This window comes from Triticum urartu, chromosome 7A (assembly GCF_056163025.1).
Source record: "Triticum urartu cultivar PI428250 chromosome 7A, HENAU_Tu73, whole genome shotgun sequence".
NCBI lineage: Eukaryota > Viridiplantae > Streptophyta > Magnoliopsida > Poales > Poaceae > Triticum > Triticum urartu.
In genome coordinates, this window is record NC_141879.1 from 268,936,317 (window position 1) to 268,950,897 (window position 14,581).

The window sequence follows — 14,581 nt, forward strand, 5'->3', positions numbered from 1 at the left end:
AAGAAATGACTCCTCATGAGCCGCCAGAACCCTGAGCCTTGGGAGGCTTTGGGCGCTTGGGAGGTTCCCTGAAGACCGTCTCCATCTCCTCCAGAACAGCATGGTACCTGGCTTCCTGAGCCGCCAGGACACGTCGCATGTTGCGCTGATAGGCCGACGCCACGCTCGGCAAGCCAAATGGCATACGAACGTAACTGTGCGGTGGGCCCTCGCAGCGGCCCACACGCGAAGGCCAGAAACACTCCTGAGAAGCGGCCCTGTTGAGCCCTGCGATGTCGATGCAGACACGCAGCCCAGCATCCTCGCCAGGATGCGAAGCTGCGCCTTGTGGGCGGTCGTTGCCGCGCATGGCTCTTGCTTCTTGCAGTTCCTGGATGGTCTTGGTGATGAACTCCTGAGTGGTGGGCACTCCTTGCCCTGTGCTCTCCTAAGGGTCACGTGCCATGAAGCACGCTTCCAAGTGGTGCCCGAGCGCCTCCCTTGTGATGTTGGCAAGGTCTGAGGCCCTCCAGAAGAGAGCCCCCGAGCCCTGCCTGAGGAGGGCGCCGGGCACGCCTTCCTATGCGACGGAGGGAGGCGCCCCTAGAGCAGGCGCTAACCCCGACGTGGCTCCTGCCGCGATGCCATCCTCCTGAGGTCCTGCACGGCGTGGCTGCTTCTTGGGGACGGCCTCCAGAGGGCCTTCATTTCTGCTGTCGGGGTTGTCGATTGCTGCAGCTTGAAAGGTGCGCTCGAGGGAGCACACCGCATCCCTCTCTTCACACAGGACCGTGATGATTCCTCCGCTTCCTGGCATCTTGAGAACGTTGTAGCCGTGATGAGTGACTACCATGAACTTGGCCAGGGCTGGATAGCCGAGGATGGCATTGTACGGCAGGCGGATGTGCGCGACGTCGAAGTCGATGAGCTCGGTGCGGTAGTTCTTGCGCTTCCCGAAGGTGACAGGCATGCGGACCTGCCCTATCGGCATGGTGGAGCCGTCGGTCACTCCTGAGAAAGGCTTGGTGGGCTGGAGCTGCTCATATGGCACTTGGAGGTTGTTGAACGTGTCGATGGATAGGATGTTGAGCCCTGCGCCGCCGTCGATGAGGGTCTTGGTGACCTGCACATTGCTGATGACCGAGGAACACAACATGGGGAGGGTGCCAGTGATGGCTGCGCACTTGAGTTGATCCGCCGAGTTGAAGGTGATGGCGCATTGGGACCACCTGAGCGGGCGCGTGGCCTCGAGCTTGGGGAGCGTCGCGTTCACCTCGCGAGAAAACTACTTGAAGATGCGCTGGGAGGCTGGGGCTTGGGCGCCGCCCAAGATGCAGGCGATCGCGCGCGGCTCCTGGAAGCCCCCAACCCCCTCGTCCTGGTGGTGGTCGTCATTCCTTCTTGGTGGCGATAGCGGGGGAAGACTGGCGTTGCCCTGGGGGCGATCTTCATGAGGCGGGTCCCTCCATGCGCCCTCACGAGGCTGGTCCTGCCAGCGGTCCTCGTGAGGTCGGTCGCGCTACTCCTGGCGCAGGCCACGGTCGTCCCAGCGTCCGCCTCCATGTCCTCCTCCATGGCTGTAGCCCCGGTCGTTGCGCTCGGGGCGTCGACCGTAGCGTCCTTCTCGTATGGCTCTGAGCTCTTGACAGTCACTGGTGTTGTGGGTGTTCAGGTTGTGGAAGGCGCAGAATGGTCGGCCGTTCTTGGATGACTCGGGCTGATCTCTGCCCCGCTTGACGTCGGGCTCTACTGCGAGCACAGCTACCTCCTTGCACTTCACGTCCTTGGCCTTGGCCTTCTTCTCCTCTGCGCCCACGGCTGGCAGCTCAAGGAGAGAGAGGTGCCCCTCCTCAGCTCTTGCGCACCTGTTCGCCAGGTTGAATAGCTCCTGAGATGTGCAGAGCTCCTCGTGGATGGCGAGCTCTTCCTTCATCTTGACATCGCGGGCGCCGTCGGAAAACGCGGAGATGATGGCCTCGTCCGTGACCTTGGGGATCTTGAGGCGAGTGTTGTTGAAGCGCAGGATGTACTTCTGGAGGGTCTCTCCCGGTTGCTGCCTGATGAGGCGTAGATCACCCGTGGCCGGAGGGCGGTCGTGAGTGCCCTGGAAGTTGGCAACGAAGCGGTCGCGCATCTTGTCCCAGGAGGAGATTGAGCCGTGCTGCAGGTTCAGGAGCCAGGAGCGAGCTCCATCCTTGAGAGCCATGGGAAACCAGTTCGCCATGACCTTTTCGTCGCCGTTGGCTGCTTCGAGGTTCAGCTCATAGAGCTGCAGGAACTCCGCTGGGTCGGCGGTACCATCGTAGCGAGGAGGCAGATCCGGCTTGAACTTGCCCGGCCAGGCGACGCTACACAGCTCGGGAGTGAAGGCGCGGCAGCCATCCATGGTTGCCGGGGCCCGCCTTGGAGGTGGAGCTTGGTCTTGACGAGGCCCGCGCTGCGCTGCTGCGGGTGGTGCGCGGTCTTGACGAGGTGGCATGGGGAGCGTAGGTGCAGCTTCTCGCGGCCGCGGAATTTCTTGGCAGCTTCTCTCTTCGCGACGGGCGCCGGGCGCGGCGGATCACGTCGCGGAGCCGCGCGCCTTGGTGCCAAGGCGACGTCTTGGGGCTGAGGTGGTGGAGGCGCGCCATGAGCCCCGTCGCCCGCGGCTGGTTGAGGGGGAGGCAGAGAGTGGGACAGCGTCGGAGAGCCCCCCGCGGCGCGGGAGAGATCGGCGACGCGTTCGAGCCACTCCTCATAGAGGTCGTCGATGGGGCGGTAGCGCATGAGCTCGTTCGCTGCGAGGAGCGCAGCCCGTGCCTCCATGGGAGCGCGATGCGCGTGAGATGAAGAACCGGCAGGGGTCAGCGATGGAGTGGCGGTGCGGCCGTCCTGCCGCACCGAAGGATGTGGCGAGGACGCCTACTGCTCGTTCCCCGCCGGACCGGTGGCAGCGTTGGCGGCGGGGGACAGAGAACGGCGATGTGGCCCGCCGACGGGAGCCGTCTGAGCAACGCGGGCGGTGAGGGCAGCCCGACGCTCAGCTCGAGCACGGCGAGCGTCCGTCATGGGGACGAAGGAGCGATGGAGCGACAATTGATGGAAGGGAGGCTATGGCGCACCCCTACCTGGCGCGCCAAATGTCGGATATGGGGTTCCGACAAACCCTTAAGGTTCGAACACTGGGGTGCGCGCGAAGTCTTTCCTTCCCACCAATCGACGCCCTAGCTCACTAAGATCTCGCGGACGAACTCGACGAACTCGCAACACGGAAAGACACAAGATTTATACTGGTTTGGGCCACCGTTGTGGTGTAATACCCTACTCTAGTGTGGTGGTGGTGGATTGCCTCTAGGGCTGATGATGAACAGTACAAGGGAGGAACAACCTCCTGAGGTTGAGGTGTTCTCGAGCTCGGTGAGCTTGTGTGTGTGAGGGTGGTCTGAATGATCCGTCCCCTCTCTAAGGTGGTGGCTAGTCCTATTTATACTGGCCCTGGTCCTCTTCCCAAATATCGAGCGAGAAGGAACCAACAATGGCGGGCTAATTCGAAGGGGGACAACTAGTACAAGCTATCCTGACAAAAGTGGTCTTCGCCTGCCAAAGGCTCTGGTGGTGACGCCGTCTTGGGCTCCATGATGACCTCCGTCTTGTCGTCCTCCTGGTCTTGGTCTCGTTGCACCAAAATAGCAACCTTTGCCTGATGCCTTGGTACTCTTCGCCCGCGCTTGCCTCCTTAGCACCAAAGAGGAAATAAGGACGCTGCGCGCGCTGGCGCCCGCCTGCTGCCGTGCGTCATGGCTCACGTCACGAGGGTCTCGTGAGGTTTGCCCCGCCTTGATATCTCCGCTCCTCGTGAGCCTGTCTGGCTAGGCTACTCTAGAAGAGATCTTGCGTCGTCCGCCTCGCGAGGCTTGGACCCTCGCGAGGGTCTTGGATGCTTTGTTGATGAAGATGGGCCGTACGGCCTGCTGGCTCAGCCACGCCGCGGGCCGCAGGCAGGCAAGTCTGGGACCCCCGTTCCCAGAACGCCGACAATCGTGTTGAACGTGTGCTGAACACGGAGGTGCCATACTTTCGGTACTTGGATCAGTTGGATCGTGAAGACGTTTGACTACATCAACCACGTTACTAAATGCTTCCGCTTTCGGTCTACGAGGGTACGTGGACACACTCTCCCCGCTCGTTGCTATACTTCTCCTAGATAGATCTTGCGTGATCGTAGGTATATTTTTTGAAATACTGCGTTCCCCGACAGTTCAGTGACCTGTATCATTTGGATTCACCAAACCCGTGTTTTCTATAAGTAATGATAAAATAATAATATTATTATTATTATTAATATAAGTAGTAGATAGTAAATGAATATTTCAATGATGTTAAAATTTGATTTTATATGTTTTTTGTACTAAAAAGGTATATTTGTTTTTTGTACTTAATTTTAAAACTTTAAAAGACTTTCGAACACATTTTTTGCTCATGACTGTTTGCAACTATCAAGGTTTGTGAGATTGACAATCTCAATAGAGTCATTAGAGGTCATAAGAGGAGTTCTTAACTTTTTCTTATGTGCACCTTGGTGATGCTAGGGGTGTTCATCATGTCTACCTATTGATACATTGGTTGGGTTAAGAGAGTTACCACTTGTTGCAAACCTTCCAAGGGGGTGTGTGAGTGGGGGTATGGGTTGTTATATAGGTGGAAACAAGCATCGACCAAAAAGGATGGCGCCATGGGATGACACTTCCACTTGATCAGTCTCTCCCCCGGTTTCGACGACATCATAGTAAAGGTCCTTGCCAATTGTTTGTCTCCTAAGCTAAATATTATGGTGGGGAGAAATCAGAGTGCATTTATATGCGGGTGGTTCATTCAGGACAATTTATGATAATTCGATACATAATTAATTCTCTCCATCGTATAAAAGTCCCCCCCCCCTTGATCGAGTTAGGTATTGCTTCAACATTTGATTTTGTTGCTTCGCCTCTCCATGCTTCAATCATAAGGTGTTTCAGATTCGGACTTAACTGGGTTAGTTGGATCCCCACTCTCCTCACGACACCGAGCACATAGAATATTGTCAATGGAGCGACTAGCTAGGGATCACAAAGAATCATATGTTAGAAGTGACTCAAAAGGGAGATTAGGTTGATCCATTTGGTGGCGCTTCGGAGCTTTGGCCTCGGCACCTCTCCAACGGCGATTAGCTCTCCTCATAGAGTATGAATTCGGGATCCATCCATGTCCCTAACTCACTTTTGGTTTCTCTTTTACCGTACCGCTTATATACTTTACATGTTTGTTGCCTTGCTAATTAGCTGGTTGCATTGCTTACCTTTGGTTCTAGCTTATTTGCCATATAGGTTGTTCTCATCATCGATTGCATGTGTAGAGAACTTAATTTATTCGCACATTCCGTAGAATTCAAAATTAAATTACAATTTTTAGTCTTTTATTCACCCCCTCCCTCTAGTGATCAATTCGATCATTCACTATCATATGTAAATTAATTTGCACTCTTTGGAATGTTGATAGAATCATGCATTGTTTATTTACTTCAATTCAACTGTGGTACATGAGTTGCACAATGCTATTCCTGATAAACATCGCATTTTAAATTGTACATTGCAAAATATAACGTCTACGATCCTAGAATCAGGTTTAATCGTCGTGCCCTAGCAATTTCAATCATCCACGCCCGATTTGCGTGCGTAGAAGCAACAATGTCTGCATGATCACGCATACAAATGAAAGTATTATTCAATGTTGCCTAGATTTTGATAATGTGGCCGCCCGTGGCATTTCTACATCCTTCGACAACTTTGATGTAGTAAGCGTACTCGTTCCTACAACAGTTGGACTGGGTTTGTGTCCCCGTTTGAGTATGGGAGGGATATATTATTAATAATCTGGTAAAAGAGAGTTACATTATACAGTAACATGCTCGTGTCCCAATGGTCTCTTCCCAACGCATGAAAATTGTCGCGTGGGATCAGCTGTGGAGTGTGTGGGCTATCGTCAACACTTCCTGGTCCACCTAAATATACACTAGATCGGTACCGCGCCTTGGCGCGAGGGTGCCGGTCCCAACGTTTGGGTCAAGCATATAATGATCAAGTAAGTAGGAAACATTGTTTAGCACACGTATTCAACAGGACAACGAATTCTCTGGTTCAAGAAAAAGAAAAAAAATTCAGTTGTACCAAAAGCAAGACATCATCAAGTTTAATATAGTCGTGAGATTATAAAGCCGCATCGAGTCCAGTGCGTTATGAGAACATAAAAGCTTATATTGGCATTAAGTTCAGTACTAAGAGCATGAACATGAGAGAGCAAGTACTAAGAGTAGAAACATAATAAGGAAAATCCAAACACAATGACAGCAGAGACGGTAAAACTATAAGGTCATGGCTATTTGGTATACTAATAAGTGCGTCGCTACGCAACAACAATTGCATTAATTCAGATATAACTCGAAGTACGTTACTATTTCCAATGAGCATGCAAACCATTTGAAGGTCAAATGTTAAAATATAATCATTTTAATTTTGCTTTTGAAGAGAACATCTAGCATTAGTATTCGGACACAAACACTGCCCCTTAGCACAAAAGGTACTGGACAGGACATATAGAATCAATGGGTTGAAACTTCACTCCAATGCTTATTGCGAGGAATGATCTAATCTGCTTTAACATTTTGCCAAATGGATGGTAATTCAGGCAAAGTTTGCACTGGTTTACAAAATATTCTCTTCACAAAAAATGGTTAAAGCTAAAAAGGAACAAATTTGCAAACACAAGCTGTAGCTGCTCATCACACAAATATACTTTAATATAGGCACAAAAACAGTGGTGCACATCCCATTCAACATCATGGCGACAGAATCCGTTCTGCTCTTGTTCCTCACTCCACCTCATAAGCTCTAGCGACCTCACCGATCATCCATGTGTGTGCCTCCTTGCGATAACCCCATCCTTTAGTCGCCTTGTTGCTCTGAATCCGACATCCCATGCTAGCAAATACATCACAACAAAGGACTGGATAAACAGAGTTCTTTAATGTTACATAGCAGCTCATACTTCATTTGACAAAGATACAAATATATAAGATTTGTAAACCAGCAAATTGGAATCGAACGCAAATTGCACATAACTGAAGGAGAAGGTACCAAAAACAACATTGTTGTCATATAATAGTTGCAAGCCTTCATTTTTACAGAGTAGATTGATTATTGACAGGTTTAATTATGTTGACCAAAAATATAAGTTAGTATAGAGTCTGGTATTGCACATCAATGGATCAAATGCTTTTTGTTATGTCTCATACGATGAACAGTTTGGAAAAAATGGAAGACTTGAAAGTTTTCTATTTAGTATTTACAACTACTATAATAATGCACTTCCTCCATCCCAAAATAAGTGTCTCAACTTTAGTACAAAGTCGAGACACTTATTTTGGGACGGAGGGCATAGCTAAAAAGAATATACGTCTAGTTCTAATATTACTATTTTTATATAGCTAGCAGAATACCTTTGTGCTATGTGATTTAAAACAAAAGATATCAGATTATTTAAAAAAAACATCTACGTCACCTTCATGATGCCTTTTCAATATAAACTACACAAATTGTTTCAACTCGTAACAAATGTAATGTGCTCTTCAAGGTGAAAAAAATATAAGATGTACGTACTTATTCCTTATATTGTAGCACTTGTTTGTTATTCTGAAAGAGTTGTTCATTCCCTTCCCAAAATACTTAGCGGACATCCGTGTATAATACACATGGTTGTCTTAAGAGAGTACTGAAGTTGGTTTTTTGTTATCCTCCAAAAGATAGAGTGCATTGCACACTGTACTTACCTTCAGGGAGAAAATAAATGAATAGAGAAGCCATCTCCTCCAGCCTGGAGATCTTCTCAAGCACAACCTCATACTTCTCCTGCAAAACAGATTCATAGTTCAAACATCTAGCTTCGTTATGCATGCAACTACTCGGTACAAAAATGATAATTGAGCCTGAGAAGTCCGCTCCAATTTCAGTACCTTCAGCAACAACACTTCCACGTCCAGCTAGTTGCTGCCTCGGTTCACTCCATACAATGATAAATGATAAACTTGTGTCACATTTACTACAGATTAGAAATCGGATAATGCAATAAAACATTCACATGAAGGAAACCATTAGTAAATCAAAATACAAACATATGTGCACATCTCATTTTTCTGAGTTATGATAATATCTCAGATTGATAGTCTTGTAAGAATAGCAGTTGCCATCAAGCATCAAGTAAACAATTGTGAACAAGTATCAAAGAGCAAGATTAACATGTACTCCCTCCGTCCCATAATATAAGAACGTTTTTGACATTAGTGTAGTGTTAAAAACGTTCTTATATTTTGGGACAGGGGGAGTAGCAGACAAATTCAGCTGCATTACTTGATTTAACAACATTCCAAGGCATCAATGCAATAGCAACTCTGTTTGACAGTACAAGCTTCAGTGAATAAACACAACAAAAGATCAATTTGCAAGCACCATACCGAATAATAAGGTCACCAGGAAAGTAACCGTTCCTGGTTCCCCGTGGTATAGCGCTTAGGCCACTTCATAGCATAGACAAAGCAAGATATTGATTTGCATCACCTAAATAATAGTAGTATAAAACAATCAATAAACACATATCCTTCTTATTATCAATCAAAAGTACTTGAAACTAAAATTACAGAAGAACATTTATCTCCTAAGAGCATGACCTAACCACATGCTGAATCAAATTGTCATAATTTTTTGAAGTTTCATCATTTCCCAAACTTGTTATTTCTTCCTCTCTGTCTCAAAACTATCATAAATCCATATCTTTGATCTAAAATGGTCTACTTTCTTCATAAAGCAATCAACCAAGACAAGTACTACCCTATGACTAAATATTAAGACATTTTTGTTGTTCAAATTGAACTACAAAAACTTCTAATATTTAGTTACAGAGGGAGTATCTTTTAAGCATGAGTATAGATAAGATATCAAAAGCTCTGTAGGAGAACAAACATGGGAATGTTTCGAGAATTAGCAAGACTAAACATCAAATATGAATTGTGTGCAACTTGTAGATCTTGTAAAGAGTATATAACATCCAAATGAAAAATCAAAATTACTACGTTGTGCATCATGACTATTGAGAAAGAAAACAAATATGTGGTCTAAACAATCCAGAAGATTTCTCTGAGCCTACAAAATTTACTTTGTTGCAATACAAACGTAAAGAATGGCGCGATAAGTAAAAAAAATAGCGGCACAAGTAATCCGTGAATAGGTGGTATTTAGATCGTTTAATAGACTCATTATGTGAGTATTCATACTAAATAAAAATCAATACCAGAACTAAATCATAGTAAATAGATCTGGAGTATTTCTCTGAAAAGGGCATTCTATTGGACCATGAGAGAGACTCACAACAATAGAACTGCAGCTACAACTGATAACAGAGCAGCATTTTTATACACGGTCCGAAGAACAGTAAGATTCACTCACATGAACCCTAGATCGATACTACTGAATTATGGAATTTATAAGCGAACGACAGCTCGTGTTTACCTTGTTCATCGATGGCACCGCAGACTGGATTTTCCCCTTTCCTGTCGTCAGCATGGTGGAGAAGAGTTCCCTCCGTGCACTGATTGATATTGAGTCATCAGTTGCTTTCAAATCACAAATAACTACATCAAACAAAGATGAATTTAGTTAAAGGATGCCTATCCGGCATACAATGAAATGTTGATTCGACAACGCAAAGAGCAATAAATATTGATTGGTGCAAGTTTGAAGAAAATAAATCTAAATCAAGTCATACTTGAATCTTAGCAAAGCAAATGGTCAAATAATATACGTATGAGTGGTAGAAGAACATCAATGGCCCATAGCAGATTCGCGAAACAAAAAACAGGATCCAGAACGTCCAAGGCAAGGCCTATAAAAAGAATATGCTACACACAAGAAGATGTACTCTTTGAAATGTAGCTATATGAAAGTTTCACTTTGATAGCAAAGTACCAGGAAAACAACAAAGACAAAGAAGGACCGCTTCTTTGAAACCAGCTAGACCTGAAAATCTCCCCCCACATGATGTGAGCAGCGCCAACAAGCAAATCAACAGCTCACTTGTAAGGCATAGAAGAAACACACAAAAAGAAAAGGGTTTTTATCAGTTTTGCCATCGGTTGTACTACACTACTCAGTTTTGCCACTAAAAAGTTTCATTGCTCAAAAAATGCCACTGTTCCGTTAGACGCGTGCTCAAAAAAGTCATTTTTCACTGTTAACATCATGTCAAAGGACGTTGACCGAAGGTAGATGACGAAAATACCCCTATCCCGTTTGTGAACTATCCTCTCTTTGTTTGAACTGTGGGCCCACCTATAAGGTGAGCATGAAAAGAGAAGACAAAAACTGGTGGCAGGGGGTTTCGAACCCAACACCACGACCTAGACAGGCGCAAGTGCTAACCAGCTGAGCTAAGGGAAAACTTTGGGGTAGAAGGAAATATATGGCATATATCCTTTAGGTCTATAATATTCAAACAGAGCAGTATATGTTATCGTTTCTTGTTGCTCGCTACTCCATTTCTCCAGCTAGCTAATTCATGCATCACACACTAATTGACAACAATAACAAATACAATAGCAGGAGCACATGATTTTCTAAATTTCTTTGCCTGCCCATTTTTGTGGAAACAAGACAAACGCAACAAGGTTTACAAACTTCACATGTGCAGCCTTTTTTACTTCTAGTATCCTTATCCATCCTGGCCATCAGAACATGTGTACCGAATTGCACGCGAGTATCAATAAGGCACCAGTCAGCTACTACAAATTCTATACAAAAAATTCCATCTCTACAAGCTACTATGAGCCACACACGACCACACTAAGAATTAGCATACTCACTTCAAGGCATCACGGGAGGTGGCGGAGCTGCCGAGTCAGGCGGGAGAAGCGCCGGAGCTGCCTGCCTTGAGTGGCGGTGCTGGGTGGGAGGCAGCGCCGAAGCCGTGACGGGGTGGTGCTGGGCGGGTAATGCGGCGGCTGCGGCGAGTGGAGGGCGCCGGAGCTGGGCGGGCAGCCTGGCGACCGGTGGTTGCAGTTGAGGATTGGCAGGCGGTGGCTAGGGATTGTGGTTCCGCCTAGGGAAACTGATACGAGCAGGCTAGGTATTGGATAAGGCTAAGTACATATGTTTTCTAGCAAATCCTTCGATTGGGTGTGGTGCTTAGCTTGCCCGCTCACCAGACTCAGGTCCCTAGTTCGATCCGCCTCGTCGCTCTTTTTCCTTGTAATTTCTTTTCCTAGTCCTTGACAAATTGGGCCCACACTATGGAGAGAGATCTTGCAAATGAGACCAGGGGCATTATAGTCATACAACATGGTCAACATCCATTGACCTGATGGTAACGGTGAAAAAATGGCTTTTTTAAGCACGCGCCTAACGGGACAATGGCATTTTTGAGCAGTGAAAACATTTAATGGCAAAACTGAGTAGTGTAGTACAACCGATGGCAAAATTAATAAAAACCCAAGAGAAAAATAGGCCCCACCAGAATCCATAGAAGTGATAAAAAACCATGATTCCATCTCATAGTCGACCCAGCTGAGCAAGAACAAAAATACAAGCAAACAGTAATATACTCTTTGATGCCAGGCCTCTACCAACAAGAGCGCAAGCAAGCAAATGGTTGGAGAACTAAGAAGACAAGAAGAAAAGGGATCGACCTGCAGAACGATGACCGACGTAGCAGGACGAATCGACCAGAAGCACGAGCACCCGCAGACCGCAGTGGACGAACCTGCAAGGGAAAAAGAGAAAATCAAGGATGAGCTCCAGGCAACCACGACTGGGAAGGTCAGGGAAAAAACACGTACAGATCGAGGGCCGCAGCAACAGATCCGGCGCACAGAGAACAAGAACAGAGGATCTCCAACAAATACGATCCAAAATTAGTTAACAGGAACACTATTTTTTTGAATATTTGTTAGTAGCAAACGTGAAATGAAAAAAAAATCAAATGGCTAATAAACCAACCAATCGTTCTGAAGCTAGTTCAGTAGGAAAGAACATTTAGCAAACTAAGATGAAGCTTTTTAAAAGTCCGCTGAGCATGCAATGGGCAGCACTGGATAAATCATTAACTCTAAACAAAAAGGATGAAAGAACAGAGAAAAGGTCAATTCACATGGGATAAATCATTAATTCTAAACACTACCATCTAATTTGAAGGGCCTCTGCTTTCATACATAGCTGATTCAGGAGGACATGCGAATCAAAAGTAGTCAACCTCACATAGAAGATAGAACTGCCCTTCCCCTGAGTCCCCGATTACTACTAGACCATGTACTGCTAAAAGCACAAGGCCAAAAAATAGAAAAAATAATCGGAGGACACATAAACTGAATTTGCTGCAATATATCAGAGGAAGAATAACATTTATTCCTGACTGTTGCGCAATTGTAATGTCTTCTCAACTAACAGAAGTACCCACGTCTCCCTTGACAAAGCCTGACCTCCACCCACGCTCGTCTCCCCTCTCATCTGCAACTGCTCGCTCTCGATATTACTTGTGATGCTTGTTGGCAGGAAAACGAATTATAGACTGAAATTGTGCAGAAGCATAAATACATTTAATCCATGACACATACATAACCAATCATAATGTACAAAGCACCTTGTCCCAAAAACACATAACCAGTGGTTAGGAGCAGCAAGGTTCTAACCAAAATATAACTACCAAACCTATATGAGTAACACGGAAACCTCTAAAAATATCCTCTTAACTCATGGAACAAAGGATGTAAATCTCAAACAACATAGCAACAAATATATTTCTCCACAAATTAAACATATATGTGAATGATGAGATATATTGCATAAGCAAGTCAGATAACCGTGAGATGTAACGTACTGTACAGGTAAGTGATCCAAGACTGCAGCTAAATTTCAGAAGAAAAAAAAGACACTGTTGAGTAGGCAATGGAGCACTAATATTGCAGAGAGTAATATTTCCTTGCAGCCGCACACCATGTAGGCATAGATAAATAAGACTGGGGATTAAATCAAAAGAAAGTGGAAGGGAGATAGAGAGAGAGAGAGAGAGAGAGAGAGAGTGGGAACCTCTTCCATCTTTCTATATGTTGAATCTCCATAGCCATCGTGGTTTTTATGATTCCCGTCGCCTCTTTCGAAAGCAGCTAAACCAATTATCTCATCAATCATTGCCGACAACGCCTGGTAAAGCTGAAACCACAAATGGGGATATGAGAGCCTTCCTATGAAGGTGTGCATAACCAGAAATATTATATGTTTACATGAGAATAATATCCCACCAAGGGTAGGCATCACCGAGCACAAACACTTCCATTGAGTTAAAAAAATTATTGGAGGGCAATACATAGGTAAACTTCAGAGATTACACGCATGTTCAGAATACTCAAGCAAAAAGGTATAGACTACACCTTCTAATATATGCAATACAATGTAAAAGATCTGTATTGTAATAGGTGCAATAACAATGATCAAATAGGAAATTAGGATGATACCGTGGTATTCCCAACCTTTGATTTCTCTGCCAACGGGCCTATGCAATGGCATCTGTGAAAATTTTCAAAAGTAGTTCTGTAAGAACAAAAGAAGAAACTGACAAATCAAATAGTTCAATGATGACGCCATTATGTGATCTAGCATAACAAATATGCCACAAGATGTGAGACTTACATCATCCAGCACCTATCTACATGACTTTATTGTAGGAAATGCACAAATGACAGCTAAGGTCTAGACATGAATGAGTACTGATGCTAGTTTGAACTGATCCATGATTCGGAACTTAACAACAAATTAGAGGGAACAAGTACATATGAATTATCCAAACAAGGCAACCATGACAGATTCTGAGCTCGTTGCCATACCTTTTTGTCCCCACACATCCTAGCACTCCAGATGCACTGATTTGCAGACCATTTACTCAAAGTACCTTGCACTATTATTCAGAATACGACCCTGGATAAATCATACACATGAATATTAGAGCTAGTATGGTATGATATCCAAGCAGCAAACTAACTCAATGCTACCAGCATGTTTCCAACTAAATGCACTTCTGAGATTCTAGGAGATAAAACATCAAAATCGAAACCAGTAGTGAATGATTTCATCATATGCAACACCGCAAACACACTGGAACAACCAAAAAGATAACTAAGCACATAAAAAGAAAACTAAGCACATAAAAAGACAACTAAAGCAAGAAATTAGCGATCAAATAACTATAAATTGAGTCGGTGACCTAGAACTCGAATATGTCAGCGACTTTGTTCGGCTAGTGAAGCTACCAGCAACAGACTGCAACAATGTGTGAACTTGAAAAAAGAGAGGAACAAACAGTATTTTCTATGTGAGAATAATGTACAAAAATGAGGGCAGTGATTAACTGATCGTAATTCCAACCGTCTATAGATTATAGACTCAGAATCTCAACAAATTAGACTATGATATTCTATCAAATCAAACGATATGTGTACTTCGAGATGTAAAAAAGAAGACTCTGTTCGGTCCAGGTGAACGCCCCTATAAGAAAG

At 45.4% G+C, this 14,581-nt stretch overlaps 1 long non-coding RNA gene across 3 annotated transcripts; it reads right to left on the reverse strand.

The window, feature by feature from the left end:
• Nucleotides 1–6,600: 6,600 nt before the first annotated feature.
• LOC125521160 (uncharacterized) lies at nucleotides 6,601–11,378 on the reverse strand. 3 transcript variants are annotated; one of them, XR_007289085.2, is made up of 5 exons: nucleotides 10,901–11,362; nucleotides 9,552–9,673; nucleotides 8,003–8,603; nucleotides 7,820–7,898; nucleotides 6,601–6,971 (listed from the first exon to the last, which is right to left on the reverse strand). It is a non-coding gene; the product is annotated as an uncharacterized LOC125521160 (long non-coding RNA). The 3 variants fall into 3 exon arrangements; XR_007289086.2 differs by having other exon boundaries at nucleotides 6,601–6,996; nucleotides 8,003–9,673; nucleotides 10,901–11,378; XR_007289084.2 differs by having other exon boundaries at nucleotides 8,003–9,673; nucleotides 10,901–11,376.
• Nucleotides 11,379–14,581: the final 3,203 nt, after the last annotated feature.